Raw genomic sequence first — 16366 nt, 5'->3', positions numbered from 1 at the left:
AAGGACTTTAACAAAATATAATTTAAAATAGAACTGTTACACCTAAGATTTCTCAGTTGTTTCATAAATGTCTTTTTTTTTTAGCTTATGGAAATCAGGACACAAGAACAGTTCATTTTATTAACATGCATTTCACAATAACCCATTTTTCTTCTTCCTCCTTCATCTCTCTTTCCTTGCTCCATCTTCTTTTTTCTTCTGTGTGATTTAGAAACTAGGTCATAGGCCATGCAAATTTTTGCCTTGCTGTATTCGGCTGATTTTGTAGATGATGACATACAGAGAACATGTTCCTCTAACCCTTGTGTTTTCTATATTTATATTTTGAAGCTGGATTTCTGTAGTTTCTGGTAAATAGCCATCAGTCTTACTACAGCGTCATTGAGAAAAATGAACTTTCTTAAAAAATTTCTGTATGGCTGTTTTACAATTTTTCTGTTTGTCTTAGGTTTTCGGAAGATTTATCATGAGATGCATAGGTATGGCTTCTTTTCATCCATCCCTTTTGGGAGTCATAGGGTTTCATTAATTTGTGAAACCTTCCATTAATAATAATAACTATTTAAAACACAAAAACTTCCAAGCCCTGGCTGGTGTAGCTCAGTGGATTGAACACAGGCCTGTGAACCAGAGGATCGCAGTTCAATTCCCAGTCAGGGCACATGCCTGGGTTGCAGGCCAGTTCCCTACAGGCCAACTCCCAGCAGGGGATGCACAAAAGGCAATCATACACTGATGTTTCTCTCCCTCTCTCCTTCCCCTCTAAAGGTAAATAAATAAATAAAATCTTTAAAAAAGACCCCTTTAAAAAAATAAAAAATAAATAAAACACAAAAACTTCCAACTAGTATCTCTTCAAATTTTGTTTCCATCCCATTACCTCTCTCTCCTGTGTTAGGTCCCTAAGACCTCTATGGGAAGCCTTTTCATCTGACCTCATGTCCTTTACATTCCTGTACGTATTTTTATCCTTCTTTCTTTCAGTGCTTTACTTGAGATAGTTTTTATCTGCCACTAAACACGTCTATTGTGTTTTAATTACATTAATTATATTTTTCACCTTTAGAATTTTCAAATTCTGAGTACATAATGGTTCTGTGGTAATTTATTACTATCCTTATCTATTTTCTTAAATAAATTAATCACAGTTATTTTAAGGTCTATATATGGTGACATCAATATCTTGACCACTTTAGGGTCCCTTTTTATTTTTTGCCTTTTTTTCCCCTGTCTCCTGATGCTTCTGGTAGTTATTGATTAAATGCAAGAATTGAGTATGAAAAATTGTAGAAATTTTGGGTAAAATTACGTTAGTCCAGAGAGGATTTACTTTTCTTCAAATTGTCAATAAGAACTGGTATAAATCAAGGACCCTGATCCAGTCAAGGACCTAGCTGGATCAAAGCTGGTCTTAGGTTAGCCCTAGCTGGCGTAGCTCAGTGGATTGAGCGCGGGCCTGCGAACCAGACGATCACGGTTCGATTCCCAGTCAGGGCACATGCCTGGGTTGCAGGCTGGTTCCTTGCAGGCTAACTCCCAGCAGGGAACGTACGAAAGGCAACCATACATTGATGTTTCTCTCCCTCTCTCCTTCCCCTCTAAAGATACATAAATAAATTTAAAAAATCTTAAAAAAAAAAAAGCTGGTCTTAGGTTTTGTGCAGACTGGACCCTTTTGAGTTTGCCCTTATTCATAGCACATGGCCTTTCAGAGGTCTCAGTGGAAACACTGGTGTGTTTCCCAGGACCCTTTCTCACTGGCAGCCCTAAAATCCAATATCTGTCTTTCCAGGTCTGTAAGAGGGATGTAAAGTCTGCTGTACATGCCAAACAATAGAACAAAACTACTCAGCTCTGCCAGTGTCTTATAGAAGCAGCCAAAGAGACTAACCAATGAGCACAAGGTGCCCAGCAAGCCAGAGTTGGCCCACACCCTAGTTAGCTGACCGCTGCTTTAGGCCATTACTTTCTGTTTCACCTCAGCGCTGTGCCCCCTAAAATAGCTAATGCTCCATGGGGAAAAAATGTCAGAGAAAGTTGGCTCACCTAAGTTCCCCTCTGAAACATGAGGCTCTCCAAAGCTGGCTGCTTTGGCTGTTCACTCATTAACTTTAAATCACTGCATTTACTTATTTACTATTTTTCACCCTGCCTTTATGTGATACCTTATAGAAGAGATAGACTAATACAAGTTACTCCATAAGAGGCAGAAATAGAAGTTTCATTTACATACCATTCTTTTTATTGATTGTGAAGCTATCTTCAACCTCAGAATTTTTTAATAGCTTCCTTGGTTTCTGGTGTGGTAAGCTATTTTAGAAGTTTTTCTCCTATATCTGGAAGGGGAACGTGTTGCAATATTGATAGGGTAGCTTCACTTGAAAAAGAAAGACATGAAGAGGAGAGGAAATGCTTATTTTTTTATTGGGGGAGGTGGAAGGGAAGCAAGGAGTACTACAAACAAAGTGGATAGCCAATTAAAAGTGTTCATATGGAAGTTCGTATTAAGTGTTTTAGAAATAGCAAGGAATTTAGTATAACCAAAGCTAAACAGTAAGGAGGCCCATAGAAGGGAAAGGGTTGGAAAGGTAGAGTGATGCGTATGGCATAAAGCCTAAGAATTTGCTAAGCATTTATCCATTTTCTACCTGTATATATTATTATGAAACTATAAATACTTAAAAATTAAATGCAGAGAAGAGGAAAAGAATAAAGCTATTTTAGGAAATTATGTATAGATAATATTTTCTAATTCTTATAGCACTGGGAATTAGATATGAATATTTCTATTTTCTAGATGAAGAACTTGATGCTTTGAGATGTTAATTAATGTGCAAGTTCATACAACTAATGTTATGGAACAAAGATTCCTACTTCAGTATTTTATATCTATGTGACTTGTATTTCTCCATATGCCATGATGGAAAATTTGGGAGGGTTAGTTTAAGGTCAGTACTAATGTACATGAACAAAGAACCTAGCCTGACTTGAATGAAAAGTTAAAAGCAGGTAAAAGTGATTCATCAGAAGATGAGGTCAGACAATCAAACATCCTGGCGATAGAACAGAGTGGGTGCAGGGGGTACGACAGCTGGGGCAGGAAAGGGGGACACAGAATTTCAGCGTATTTATATAGTTATGACAAATGGTGTATCTGAGCATATAGAGAATTTATTTGACTTTATTTTCGAAGAAGGAAAACATTTGTTCGGGAATGCCTTGAAAAGGTAACCATTTCTCTATTAATATGAGTGTAAAGAATGGGAGAAAAGTTAATCCTTTCTGGTTTAGATCACATCTCAAAATTGCCATCTGGAGACAACACTTCAACAATCAATAAATGATCGAATTTCAGTGTGTATAAAAGAGAGTGAATATGGTGATGGAGGCACAAGTCATCAGAGAGGAAATGCTTAAGGAAATGAGCATGGTTAGAGTAGAGGGCATTTCATAAAAAATGGTGAATGATTTGTTCCATTTATAGGACTGTAATTAGATCGAGTGACTAGCCTTACTCTTTGTTGTCCCTTAAGGGGCTTGTGGGGGATAGAAAGGTAGAAATTGTTGTTGTATTACAATCTTCATCTGTTCTTCAATTACTTGATCTGTCTGAAAATAGAATCAGCAACCTCTGTAGTGATTCTTAATTCTTTTGAGAACACTGGCACATTGGGAAATCTGACTACAATTTCTGTTCACATATCTAAAATCTGCATAAAATTTTAAGGTGTTATCTGATCCCTGAAACTCGTTTAGGCATACCTATGTTTATGACCCGAAGTTAGGAACCCAGGAAAGATGGACAGTTCTTCTTCTCTAGAAACATTCAAGTAGAGGCTGAGCATCCACTGTGGCCTGACATTGCAGAGAGAATGGAAGCATGGATTGGTGAACTGCTGGCAGTGGTCCTAAAATAACTGTGAAAATTGCCAAATTAGCATGATAGATCTGTACGTTCCCTCTCTTGCTCACCTGTACAAGTATATCCTTGTAGCCTAAACAGTTGTAAAAGCTTCTATTACCTTGAAGCACTTCATCCACTGCACCTTTTAAATTATTTCCATGGTGTTAGAGTTGGCAAGTGCTTTGAAACGAGTGGCAACCATTTCCACCCAGGTGGAAAAAAGGGAGAAAAAGAGATGCAACTCGAGCCAGAATCACCATCTACTCTACAAGACAATTTCTTTTATAAAAAGCCAGTATCCTCAAATGGCATCAAATTGTCATATTTATTTTGTTGACTCAGTTGGTTCCTAAACTGCAATTCAAATCACTTACTGGAATATTTCAATGTGTTAAAAATAATATCGAAGCAAACAAAGACTCATGCCTTTCTCACTTCATACAGCCATTTTATTTATAAATTTGCATCCCAGACAAACCTGTTTTATTTGGATGACTAGTTTTTCAAAATATTCTCCAAAACTCTCAGAAGTCTAAGATTTTAAACTTTTGTACAAATATATTTGCACCGATTTTCCCCCCACTTTTAGTGTTCTGATGCTTCTTTTAGTTAATTCTCGAATGATGTCTCATTTTGCAGTATAGTCTCAGGCAGAGAATACTTGGTTGGAATTTGGAAGACTGTGTTCTGATTTCATTCCCCCAAATCACTAAGTAGATGACCTAAAAATACAACACTACTCAACTATAAGAAAGAAAATTTTACCCTTTGTGACAGTGTGGATGGACCTGGAGAACCTTATGCTAAGGCAGTCAGAGAAAGACAAGTACTGTATGATTTTGCACATGTGTGGAATCTAATGAACAGACTGAACTAGCAAGCAAAACAGAGGCAGAATCATAGATAGGGAGCAGGCTGACAGCCACAGGTGAGGGGGGAGGTTACGGGTGGGAGTATGGAGCAAATAGGAAAAAGGATTCATGGACATACAACGGCATGGTAATTGTGGGTGGGAGGAGGCTATATGAGGGATAAAAGGTGATGGAAAAATAAATAAATGAAAATACAACAACTAAAGAAAGCCAAATAGCAAGAAAATAAATATGGTTCATCACAACTAAAAGAGTGTTAATTATGAATTAGTGAATATAATTAATGAACACATAAATATGAATTTCCATTTAATTAAATATATACACATAAATTAAATATCCTTTATTTTTATTATTGTAAGTCTTTTTTGTCTATGATTACTAAGGTAATTAATTCACGCTCGTTGAAGAAAACCTGGACATATAGACAAAAATAAGGAATACATATTTAAAAATTTGTAATTCTACCATACCAAGATTTTTAAATTATAATACTCCCATGACTTCTTTTATACTTTATAAATACATCTCCATATTAAATATTAATTTTAATTATAAACATATTTATATAGAAGATGCATATAAATTTATTTATATGTATATTATTTATATATAGATTTGTATCTGAGTTTCCAATAAGCAATATTCTCATGTTATTCCTCTGAAAACACAGTTTTCAATAGCTACATCATAGTTCACCAAATAAAAACACTATTTTTTTAATGAGTCCTTTCCTTGGACATTTAATTTATTCCAATTTTTTACTAGTATGATTGTGAAGAGTATCTTTGTCCATGAATATGTAGAAACAAAAACAGTAAATCACAGGATATGGGTGTTCTAAGTAGTTACCTGCCAGAGAATCGGCCTGTTTTCAGGGGCGTCGCCCATGTATGTAGTGCTCCTTCATACCAGCAACTCTGCCATATCAGTTTAATGTGTTTCTTTAAGAGAAAATAAACTTTAACTATGTGCACATATAGATGTATATATTTATATTAGCAGAAAAAAGTGTGGAAGGATACATGCTTTGGAGGGGTGTGCACACAGGATGTGCACACAGGTTATTTGACTTTTTATATGTATCTTTGTTTGGTTTAAATTGGTATTAGTTTTGTTTTTAAATATATAAGTATTACTATGCTTCCCCCAAAAAGGTATTTGTCTGTGCAAGATGTTGGTGACTCTGAGAATAACTTCTGTGTCCAGGAATTCCAGGAATTAATTACAGCTATTTGAATTTTTTTTAAATAACAATTTATTTATTTATTAATATTTTATTCATTTATCTTTAGAGGGGAAGGGAAGGAGAGAGGAAGAGAAGCATCAGTGTATGGTTGCTTCTCGTGCATCCCCTGCTGGGAACTGGCCCCTGCTGGGAACTGGCCTGCAACCCAGGCATGTGCCCTGACTGGGAATCGAACCGCGATCGTCTGGTTCTCGGGCCTGCACTCAATCCACTGAGCTACACCAGCCAGGTGAAGTTTTTAAATTAATATTAAACTTAATGAAGTCATAAATTCACAGATTTATTTTACCTAAGGTTTTAAGTTCAATTCTAAGATGTCTTATATTTTTCATTATCCTTTTCATAAATTGAGTAAATTTTAACATCTTTCAAGAAAGCTTTTGTTTAATGTATAATCGGCCTAATGTAAACAAACTGAAATGGCATTTACTACACCATTTACAAACTTCGTTAATTAAATTCTTTGAAATACTTTCAATTACGACTCATGTATAAATATACTACCAGTATATTAACTTTCTTTGAAAATAACTTAGTGACTCCACATTAGCAATTCACTCAATTATTTAAATGTTAGTAACCCATTCGAGTCTGAAATATAATGGGAAAAATTATTTTATAATTTTTGACCTACAAATTGCAAGTCCTACAAAAATACTTATATACACATTAATTGGAAAATAAAGTTAACCTGCTAAACACTCTACTATTTCTAATTCCCTTATTAAAATATTGAAATATCAAATGAGTCTGATAAAAGTACTATGAACACAACCCTCCATTTCTAGATTAAACAAAATACAGTAAGTCTGTATGATAATTTACATTTTATTATTTATCTTAGCAATTCTAATACTCCCAGAGTTTTAAAGAAAATTATCCACCAAGGAAAAAAGAAAATTGGGGTCACAGTTTCTTCAGAATGAAGTTTTAAAAATGGACTTCAGACATCCAGATGAATTTCCCCCTTAGCACTGAGGGACAAATCGGGCCACCTTTTCTAGCCACTGTAACAACTATAGATCCGAGTCCATATACGCCAGATGTAGCTGGCTGATAGCAATATGCCGCTCAACTTGAGAAGCTTCAGCAGAAATCATCTTCATTCTAGTTTGAGTCAATAACCTCATGCTCTACTCACTTTACCATTTACTAGAATTCAACGAAATCTATTTCCTGCTTCATACGATCCAGAATTTGTTTCATATCTCACAGTATAGCCAGGCCACAATTCTTAAGGATATTTAAATGATATCTGACTACATTCCTTACAGCTACCAGACGTACACTGACTCTGTGGTTACATCTCTCAAGTCACACAGATGACAATTATAAAAACATAGCAAATATTTGGAAAATGTGCTTTCTCGAGTGGTTGTAGACAAATAACAATCTAATTATGTGTAAGGTTTTAGTTTGATGATGTACATGGAGACATTCTCTTTGTCACAGGGCGTGAGTTCCCTGAAGCTGGAGTGCCTTCTGAATCAGAGCCAAAACACAATTGTCTCCCAATGTCTGTGCACAATTAGCCATATCTTCTCTTCTTCGCATCCCCTGAAGCAATCAGGTGCCGGCACCACACTTTTCTTCTGGCTGCTCAACATATTTTGTCATTTTTCTTCAGACTGTATTGATGTTTATAATGTCCTTTGTAAAGCAAAGAATTTCCATTCATTTTGTCTTGACCACTGATCTTTATCATCTGTTTATTTGGTTGGAACCTTAAAGATACTTGTCGGCCTAAGCCAGTACAACTTCAGCTTGTCATGTTCTGTGTGATTCTTCTGCACAATTATCTGTCTGCCTTTGATTAGCCACAAATGATACATCAAAACTGGTCATAACAACCTAAGCAATGACCTAGAAACTCAGGGCAGCAATTCCAAAACATGTGGCCATCACTGTTCATTGTCCTCCAATCTCCATTTTTCCTTTTTTCCATAATAGTGCAAATTTTGACTGGATCTATCATTGTTCAGCAAAGGCCAAATTTCTTTGAGTCCCTTGCTGCTGGGAGTGACCATTTGAGGAGGCCCTATAAAAATGGAATGTGAGGGGAAGCAACTTTCAGCTCCTCTCTTAAACAGAAACGACCAGGCCCTCTCTGTTCTTCTCCTTGTCCATGTTACCTAGAATTATGGCAGGAACAGAGGATCCACCTCAGAGTACACAATGGAAAACATTCGCTTAGCATGATTATGCAACGACATAGACGAAGCATGGGTCCCGAGCACCATAGGGCCACTGAATCTGACCTAGATGCTTATAATCACCTTGTTAACTTAAGGAAGATATTTAAGAAATAATATCTTGAGCTTTACCATTTATTACTAATCAAATGGCATATAAGCTGACAGGGTGCCAAGTAACATGCTAATCTATTTTTTATTAGTTGGAACACAACAGATTGTATTCAATTGAATTGATTGGGTGGCAGAAAAATTTTATTTATATTAACTGTACTAATTCAAATGTACTATAACTATATTCACACATGTAAAATGTTTCTGTGGCAAATGCCTATGTTTCTGTACAAATGTGGATTTATCTCTTCATTGGTGGGATGTAAATAAATTTGGCATGTGCCTGATACTTTGAAAAAGCATGTATATCTATGCTGACTTTGGCAAATTAAATTAAGGAAATGTGCTTTGAAAAGAACTATAGGAGATGGCAGTATAGTGTAACAGTAAGGGAAAGGACTTTAGAGGAAAAGACCTCTGGAGCTGGGTTATAGCTATGCCACAGTGTATACGTATGCATTAGCACAGTGTATACGTATATGTACACATACGCAGAAAGATTCCCACTCCCCCATGTGCATATCTCTTACAGTCTGCTCCCTCTGAAAGTGGGAAGAACCTGAGAATATGATAGGATAACACTCTTGCAATTAATTATTATTAATCAGTTGACTTTGAGTTAAGAGGTAGAAAAGCCAGGTGGGCCTGACACAATTAATTGAGCCCTTAGTAAAAAGACCAGATCATACCTAAAGTCAAAAAGACTAGTGGGCCCTGGCTGGTGTAGCTCAGTGGATTGAGCATAGGCCTGTGAAGCAAAGGGTCGCCGGTTCAATTCCCAGTTGGGGCACATGCCTGGCTTGTAGGCCAGTTAAGGCTGTCCCCATTAAGGGACACATGAGAGGCAACCACACATTGATGTTTCTCTCTCACTCTTTCTCCTTCCCATCCCCTCTTTCTAAAAATAAATAAAATTTAAAAAAGACTGGCAGTGTGAGTGGACTAGTGGAGTGATAGCACATGCAAGGACCCGAGAACAGCCTCTAAAAGCTAACATGTTCTCCACTGACAGATGGCAAGACAACACTAACATTGGCCCCACCACCAAGAGAAATGAATTCTGCAAGCAACCTAAGGGAAGTGGGGAGTAAAAACTTCCTTAGTTGAGTCTCCAAATGAGGAAGCAGCTGGCTGACACCTTGATTCAAAGAAATGTGTCTTTGAAAGGAAAGAAAAAATAAACTTCAAATATGGATACATCAAACATGTGTACATGTTTTGGTATACATGCATATGAGCAGATAAAAAAGTGTGAAAGGATACACACCCCTGTATCCGGAGGGGATGTTTGGAAGTGCAGAGATATTAAGTAGGTTTTATATGTACCTTGTTCTGTTCTTAAAAAGAAGAAGAGAGATCTTGCAATGGCAGAGTGCTTAGCAGGACTGTCTCCTGCAGCTACATGGTAAGCTGAGCCTTTTTAATAGATAAACTTGGACCTACTGAGGAAAGTTCCAAGTAAATCACTGCACCGAAGGTGTAGCCTGGGTTCTTTCTGCTGCTTATAGTAAAATGCCAAAAGACTCAGTTCAAAAGCTATTTCAAGAGATTAGGCGTAACCTCACAGATCTAAACCAACCCAAAGGACCACTAAGAAGAGGAGCCAAAGAGAAAGAAGGGCACACCTCACAACAATTTGTAGGTATGGAGCTTTTTTTTTTTTTTTGTGGAGCAAATGTCATGGAAACCCATGGAAGACCCAGAGAGTTTCAAGCTTGACCTGAAAAGGACAGAAGAAACAAACAAAAGGAGATTTTCAAACCACACTGCCCTCAACACACAAAGTTCTTACTGCAGGAAGCAGGCTGATGAGTTACTAGTCAATTGCAAACATGTGCTACTTTTCACAAAAAGGAAGGGTGACTTAGAGGATGAAATTAAGTACCCAGAGGGTGGAATGAAGAGTCACAAAATTTTTTTCAGTCTTTACAAACTTATCAAGAAACTCTCATTTGCCACCTGGATTGGGAAACTGCTTTGGACAAGTGACTCCTTTTTACCTTACATTCCCCCCTCCTCCACCCCACTTCTTAAAATTTAATCTTTATTGTATTTTTTCCATTGCCATTTAGTCCCCTTATAGCCCCCTCCCCACAGCAATCACCACAGTTACCCATGTCCACGAGCCCTTTTTGCTCAGTCCCTCCATTCAGTAACTTCCCCTCACCTCTTTCTGAGCAGAGTGTTTACAGCTATAATCCTGTGCCTGTCTCACCGTGTACGTTGGGAGTGTTGAGGGCAGATAACTTGCCTCTTCACTTTTGTGGGTCTACAGACAGATGGAGAGGAATTAAGCCCCAAGTGTTTGTATTTATGGATTATAGTAGGAGCCCCATCTGTACCTCATTAAGATAATTTAGATGATGAGTTGTTGTTTTACTTTTAAAGAAATTTAGACGCAGTTTGGGGCTTGACCTAATGATATTGTGAAATTTGTGTTTCACAGTTGCAGTGCTGGAACACAGCTGATGCTGTGATGAGATGAGTCTCTGAGATCCTAGGAAACGGAGCCAGTGTGTTTTTCAAGGTAAGCAGAATTTTGAGAGGGCCTCCCAGATTTCTGCCCCCTAGTGTACACACCCTGCGTAACCGCCTCCCTTCAAATGTGGGTGGAACCTGTGAATATGATGCAATAGTAGCTCATTTTCAGGTTAAATTTTATGCCAAATGGTGATGGGATTGTCACTCAGTGACTACCTTATGTCATATAAGACTCCATCCTAATGGTCGACAGAGGCATTTGGAAGTGAGAAGGAGGTATCGGCTCCCACGGGCTTGGGAAATAGCAAGCACTATGCGCTCCCTGTTGTAAGCAGCTGGCAGGGAACGGTGGACAGCCTCTAGGTGCAAAGTGTGGTCCCCAGCCAGCAGCCAGCAAGAAGACAGGGAACTTAGGCATCACCACGAAGAAAAGAATATGCTAACAACAAATGAGATTGGAAGATGTCCCCAAGACTCAGATGAGAATCACCCTTGATTAAAACCTTGACTACAGCTTGGGGAGACCCCGAGCAGCAGGTAACCTGTACCTGCACTTCTGACCTACAGGGCTGTGAGATGATAAGTGGAAATTGTCTTAAGCTACTAAGCTTATGGTTATTTGTTACCTGGCAATACAAATCTAATATAGCACGGATGAGCTAAGTCACCATTAGCAAAAGTTCTGTAACAGACCAAGTAATAGTTTCTGTACCAGTAAAATGGAATCATAATATCTACACCATACCATATTATATTGAATGAAATAATTCTTACTAAGCTTAAGTAAAACATCAGGACAAGTAAGCACTCAACAGTATGTATATACCATTATTTCCAAGAAAGTTCCCAAACCTTAAATTTTTCTTTTAACTGATTGTATTGGAATCTATCCAAAAATGTAACCTAAGGCATTGTAATCTGCTCTGCTTATTCTCCACCTTTGGAAAGCATTCCTGCACATCACAGGTCAAATTCCAATGTCTCCTTCCTCCTAAAGCTTTGTTTGGGTCCTCTCAGATAGCATTAATCAGACTATCCTCTGAATGACCACAGTATGGGGTGCGGCACAAATAACGCCCCTTTTTCATTGCAACATATTTTATTACAAAATCATTAAGCATGTGATTCTGTAACATAACAATATCACTCTCAAGTAAACCACATAACATTTTAGATGGAATGTTCAAATTAAAACTATGAATTATTACACACATATTATTACTCTGAAATATGGTAATGATACCATACCACAGTTAAGCAGGCATTACTTCGGCCGGACCCTGTATATGCTATTTGAGTTCTGCTTAAAGGCATATTTCATCCTATCCTGTATTTGGCTGTTTGCATGTCTATATGCTTCTTAAATGGCAAGGCCTTTTTAAGTCAGTTTGATTCTTGTTATCTATATCTTGGACTTTTGACCCCAGAATCTAACAAAGGGCCTGGTACACAGTAGAAACTTGATATGTATTGAATTGAAATGAATCACCGGGAGGGAATGCTACACAATGTATCAGTTAATGACAAAAAAAAGGTTTTCTGTATACTTGTAACGGTTAGATATTGAACTTATTTTGGCAAAGCAAATAGAATATATCTGGTGAATAATAATTTTTCATGCTTCGAACACAAATCTATCTCTCATGCTGCTACTAATTTCATCTAGTTTTTATACAGTATGGAACAACCAGATAATTTATAAAGTTAAAATTCAAAATGTCTTATTTATCATACATGAACATAATGTCTCCTAGTTGGTAGATGGGTTGAAGTTTTTTGTATTTCTACTGATTTTTGTCTTATTATTGTTGAACAATCTTCTTGACCTCAGGTTAAGCCATTTATACTTCAAACAGTAAACAGATACAATTTATTACTAGTTGATGCCTTCTTATTTCTTAAGTGTGCCCCACAATTTCTTGCGCACATCTATGGAACTCTCTGTGCTTTTCAAAAGTTGTTTCAAAGTCTTAGGTGTCATTAAGAAATGTATTTGGTCACTAATGATTCATCCTCCCCAAAGGGAATAAAATGGGTGCCGATGAGGTTGATGGCACTTTGGACCTCATTTAAGAAAATGCTCTCACTTGCAAAATTGAAAGCACTAAATATACTTTTACAACCAAGGCAAACATTGGGTACAACAAGAAATACTGACTTTTGCTAGAAATTACAGCATTGGTTTTTAAAACAGAAATGCTAACATTAATTTGACAGATATGTATATAGGGCAACTGAAAGGAAATGATAATTTACCAGCGAGACAAAAATAGTCTATTTTGATAAAGAACAGTTGTGCTTGATAAATAATAGTGGAAACATCAATTCAAGTTCTTCCAAAGAATGAAAATCATCTAATAATAGAGCAATCAATCAGGTTATGAAAGTCATAAGAAGGATACAACTAAATATTGAAAATAATACTAAGCCAGTTATTGCTCTTATTACATTACTTAGGGCTTATAGAAACTTAACATGACTCATACCTGCTTAAAACTAAAACTTACTGTTTTAACACACACACACACACACACATTTAACAAATTGACTTTTCACTTAAGATTCTTAAATCAAAGAATCAAATAAGAATAAGGCAATAGCTTCATAGCAATTTGCAAAGCAAAATTTAATGACCTGACAACATTTCAGTTACTTAGACCTTAAACACAAAACCTCATTTCTAGCATGCTATCTGGGACTCCCAAAATCCTAACATTTACCATTGTTTGTATTTTGGTTGAATGGTTGGTTCTAATTTGTGTGGTATAGTAAACAGAGCAGAGGAACTAGAGTCAAAAGGCCTGGAGAAGCCACAAAGTTGTCCAGAGACTCAGTCTTACTCCCTATAAAAGAGACCCCATAAATGATGTAAAACTAGTCTTTGATCATCGCCAATGATTTCTACTGTAACTGTGTAGGGAGGATAAAATTCAATTACATTAAGCATTAAAAATAAGCATATTATTTCCCATATATATTTTATATTTGTATAAGGAGAATCTTATACTTAAAAAGTTTAGCTGAGTCTAGAGTTCTAGCATAACATTTTTTGTCCCTGTGAAAGCTAAAGCTCTTTTCTTCAACTATGAAGTCTTCAGGAATACAACTTCCAAAAGGGGCTGGCAGCAAAGGGTGATCTGCAGTACTCCTAACAACTGGTGTGGTAGGGTTTTTATTCCCGAAAGGCAATCTACCAGCATATCATTCACCACAGTACAGACTTCAAAGGCTCCGACCCCTCCTCAGGGGGGTTCTAGACTCCATCTCCTGTTCTCATATGAACATTAAATTTATGCTCTAACTNACACACACACACACACACACACACACATTTAACAAATTGACTTTTCACTTAAGATTCTTAACTCAAAGAATCAAATAAGAATAAGGCAATAGCTTCATAGCAATTTGCAAAGCAAAATTTAATGACCTGACAATATTTCAGTTATTTAGACCTTAAACACAAAACCTCACTTCTAGCATGCTATCTGGGACTCCCAAAATCCTAACATTTACCATTGTTTGTATTTTGGTTGAATGGTTGGTTCTAGTTTGTGTGGTATAGTAAACAGAGCAGAGGAACTAGAGTCAAAAGGCCTGGAGAAGCCACAAAGTTGTCCAGAGACTCAGTCTTACTCCCTGTAAAAGAGACCCCATAAATGATGTAAAACCAGTCTTTGATCATCGCCAATGATTTCTACTGTAACTGTGTAGGGAGGATAAAATTCAATTACATTAAGCATTTAAAATAAGCATATTATTTCCCATATATATTTTATATTTGTATAAGGAGAATCTTATACTTAAAAAGTTTAGCTGAGTCTAGAGTTCTAGCATAACATTTTTTGTCCCTGTGAAAGTTAAAGCTCTTTTCTTCAACTATGAAGTCTTCAGGAATACAACTTCCAAAAGGGGCTGGCAGCAAAGGGTGATCTGCAGTACTCCTAACAACTGGTGTGGTAGGGTTTTTATTCCCGAAAGGCAATCTACCAGCATATCATTCACCACAGTACAGACTTCAAAGGCTCCGACCCCTCCTCAGGGGGGTTCTAGACTCCATCTCCTGTTCTCATATGAACATTAAATTTATGCTCTAACTTATTGACATCAAAATTATCAACTCCCTTCCCATCATGCTCCACAACCTAGACCAGGACCAGATGTATTAGATGTTCATAAGCTTCTAGTTCCTGTTTACAATTACTGGAGTCATCTAAACCAAGACATTATCAGAAGTCCAGTTACACTCAATAGCAGGACTATCCCAGGCAAAATGAGGTATCTCTTTACTTATTCCAACTATCTTTTTTTCTTGTTTTTTTTCAAAAGGTCATTTTTTGGTTTGAACATTTCCTCTCCCGAGCATTTCTATGTGTACAATGGGAAGCTTTGTATGTTATCTTAGTCTATCAACCTGAAGAAAGGAAAATGTGTATTTTCAACTTTTAAATCTTAACCTGAATTTATCAGAATTGTACCAAGCCCTGGCTGGTGTAGCTCAGTGGACTGAGCACTGGCCTGAGAACCAGAGGATCGCAGTTCCATTCCCAGTCAGGGCACATGCCTGGGTTGCAGGCCAGTTCCCAGCAGGAGATGCACGGGAGGCAACCACACATTGATGTTTCTTTCCCTCTCTCCTTCCCTTCCTGTCTAAAGATAAATAAATTTTTTAAAAATCTTAAAAAAAAGAATTGTACCAAATGTAATATATTCATATTCCATTATATTTTATACCAAATGACAAATACAACACCATTTTTGAAATAATTAATCCCACATCCATTGATTTAAAATGACACATGTATTTTATTTCATTCCCAAATACATAAACATGCATACACAATTTTAAATTCAAACACTAAAATCTGTTCTTTTGAATTTTTTAAAATTTAAGCCCTGGCTGGTGTAGCTCAGTGGATTGAGCTCGGGCCTTCGACTCAGAAGATCGCAGTTCAATTCTCAGTCAGGGCACATGACTGGGTTGCAGGCCAGTTCCCTGCAGGCCAACTCCCAGCAGGGGACGCACAAAAGGCAACCATACATTGATGTTTCTCTCCCTCTCTCCTTCCCTTCCCCTCTAAAGATAAATAAATAAAATCTTTTAAAAAATTTATTGGTGTGACATTGGTTAATAAAATTATATAGGTTTCAAGTATAAAATTATATAATATGTCATCTGTATGACGTATTGTGTATTCACCATTCAAAGTTGTCTATTTCTGTTACCATTTATTCCCCTTTAAGCCTCTTAAAAAAAAAAAAAAAACAATGGTTAAAGACCTAGAAGTAAGTGGCAATGCCTTAACATTATGCAAGTCCTTAGGCCCAACAGCCTCTTCCACACGTGAAGGGGGGTGCTAACCTTCTCTCCTTTTATACAGCACTGCAATCTGTTCTTGTGTTTTCTATGCATTCCCATTAATCTGCTTATCTATTTTTGTACCAGCATCACATTGATTTTTGTAGATTCATAATTTACTTTTTATTATACAAGATCCTCTTACATTCTCCTAACGTAGACTATTTACTTAAAACAAACATTAAAATAACCTTA

At 36.8% G+C, this 16366-nt stretch overlaps 1 protein-coding gene and 1 non-coding gene across 3 annotated transcripts in view; both read right to left on the bottom strand.

The window, feature by feature from the left end:
* The window catches only part of CFAP299 (cilia and flagella associated protein 299), a 515701-nt gene that overhangs the window by 133790 nt on the left and 365545 nt on the right, over positions 1 to 16366 (bottom strand). The window lies entirely within an intron of this gene.
* Positions 16073 to 16196, bottom strand: LOC118990473 (U6atac minor spliceosomal RNA). Its single transcript, XR_005067235.1, has one exon. It is a non-coding gene; the product is annotated as a U6atac minor spliceosomal RNA (small nuclear RNA).

This window comes from Sturnira hondurensis, unplaced genomic scaffold (assembly GCF_014824575.4).
Source record: "Sturnira hondurensis isolate 20B ecotype Veracruz unplaced genomic scaffold, ASM1482457v3 Scaffold0007036, whole genome shotgun sequence".
Lineage (NCBI taxonomy): Eukaryota > Metazoa > Chordata > Mammalia > Chiroptera > Phyllostomidae > Sturnira > Sturnira hondurensis.
This window is presented reverse-complemented; position numbering and strand designations above follow the sequence as displayed.